The sequence below is a fragment of the Arachis ipaensis genome, chromosome B5, assembly GCF_059453495.1.
Source record: "Arachis ipaensis isolate K30076 ecotype BB chromosome B5, ASM5945349v1, whole genome shotgun sequence".
Lineage (NCBI taxonomy): Eukaryota > Viridiplantae > Streptophyta > Magnoliopsida > Fabales > Fabaceae > Arachis > Arachis ipaensis.
Genome location: NC_142440.1, coordinates 77,468,458 through 77,470,460, shown reverse-complemented (window position 1 = coordinate 77,470,460; position 2,003 = coordinate 77,468,458). Strand labels below are relative to the sequence as shown.

At 35.0% G+C, this 2,003-nt stretch overlaps 1 non-coding gene across 1 annotated transcript; it reads left to right on the top strand.

Annotated features, from left to right (window-relative positions):
• The first annotated feature begins 630 nt into the window (after positions 1-630).
• Positions 631-738, top strand: LOC148564685 (small nucleolar RNA R71). Its single transcript, XR_015884189.1, has one exon. It is a non-coding gene; the product is annotated as a small nucleolar RNA R71 (small nucleolar RNA).
• Positions 739-2,003: the final 1,265 nt, after the last annotated feature.

Sequence of the window (2,003 nt, the reverse complement as noted above, 5' to 3'; positions counted from 1 at the left end):
AGATCTTGTTTCATTCATGAAACTTACAGTGGCCTTAGATAGATCAGAGACTAGATTTGCTAAATTAGAAGCATTTTGTTTAGAGTTCTCTGTCTGTTGCTGAGTTGATGATGGAAAAGGCTTGCTATTGCTAAACCTGTTTCTTCCACCATTATTAAAGCCTTGTTGGGGCTTTTGATCCTTCCATGAGAAATTTGGATGATTTCTCCATGTTGAGTTATAGGTGTTTCCATAAGGTTTACCTAAGTAATTTACCTCTGCTATTGCAGGGTTCTCAGGATCATAAGCTTCTTCTTCAGGAGAAGCCTCTTGAGTACTGTTGGATGCAGCTTGCATTCCATGTAGACTCTGAGAAATCATATTGACTTGCTGAGTCAATATTTTGTTCTGAGCCAATATGGCATTCAGAGTATCAACTTCAAGAACTCCCTTCTTCATAGGCGTCCCATTGCTCACAGGATTCCTTTCAGAAGTGTACATGAACTGGTTATTAGCAACCATGTCAATGAGTTCTTGAACTTCTGCAGGCGTTTTCTTTAGGTGAATGGATCCACCTGCAGAAGTGTCCAGTGACATCTTTGATAGCTCAGATAAACCATCATAGAATATATCCAGGATGGTCCATTCTGAAAGCATGTCAGAAGGACACTTTTTGGTCAACTGTTTGTATCTTTCCCAAGCTTCATAGAGGGATTCACCTTCTTTCTGTCTGAAGGTTTGAACATCAGCTCTAAGCTTGCTCAGCTTTTGAGGAGGAAAGTACTTGGCTAAGAAAGCCGTGACCAGCTTATCCCAAGAGTTCAGGCTGTCTTTGGGTTGGGAATCCAACCATAATCTAGCTCTGTCTCTTACAGCAAAAGGGAAAAGCATGAGCCTGTAGACTTCAGGATCTACTCCATTAGTCTTAACAGTATCACATATCTGCAAGAATTCAGTTAAGAACTGAAAAGGATCTTCAGATGGAAGTCCATGAAACTTGCAGTTCTGCTGCATCAGAGAAACTAATTGAGGTTTCAGCTCAAAGTTGTTTGCTCCAATGGCAGGAATGGAGATGCTTCCTCCATGTAAATTGGAATTAGGTGCAGTAAAGTCACCAAGCATCTTCCTTACATTATTATTATTTTCGGCTGCCATCTCTTCTGCCTGTTCGAAAATTTCTGAAAGGTTATCTCTGGATTGTTGTATTTTAGCTTCTCTTAATTTTCTCTTCAGAGTCCTTTCAGGTTCTGGATCTGCTTCCACAAGAATGTTCTTATCCTTGCTCCTGCTCATATGACAAAGAAGAAGGCACAGAAAAATAATAATAATAATGGAGATCCTTTATACCACAGTATAGGCATTCCTGTGTGAGTGGAAGAAGAGGGGGAGACAAAGAATGTAATATAATGGAAGAAACACAACTGTGAGGATGGAAGAGAGGTGAAATGAGATGTTAGGATATGAATGAATAAATAGAATGAGATGGGGGAGGGATAATTTTCGAAAATTATTTTGAAAAAGAGTTAGTGATTTTCGAAAATGGTTTTTGAAAAATGTTAGTAATTTTCGAAAATTTTTGAAATCAAAAATAGAAAATAAAAATAATTAGTTAATTAAAAAGAAATTTTTGAAAAAGAGGGAGATATTTTCGAAAATTAGAGAGAGAGAGTTAGTTAGGTAGTTTTGAAAAAGTTAAGAAACAAACAAAAAGTTAGTTAGTTAGTTGAAACAAATTTTGAAAAGATAAGAAGAAAGGAAGTTAGAGAAGATATTTTGAAACCAACTTTTTGAAAAAGATAAGATAAGAAGATATTTTTGAAAAGATATGATAGAAATTAGTTTTGAAAAAGATTTGATTTTTTAAAATCACAATTAATGACTTGATTCACAAGAAATCATAAGATATGATTCTAGAACTTAAAGTTTGAATCTTTCTTAACAAGCAAGTAACAAACTTGAAATTTTTGAATCAAAACATTAATTGTTATTGTTATTTTCGAAAATTTGGTATAAAAATAAGAAAA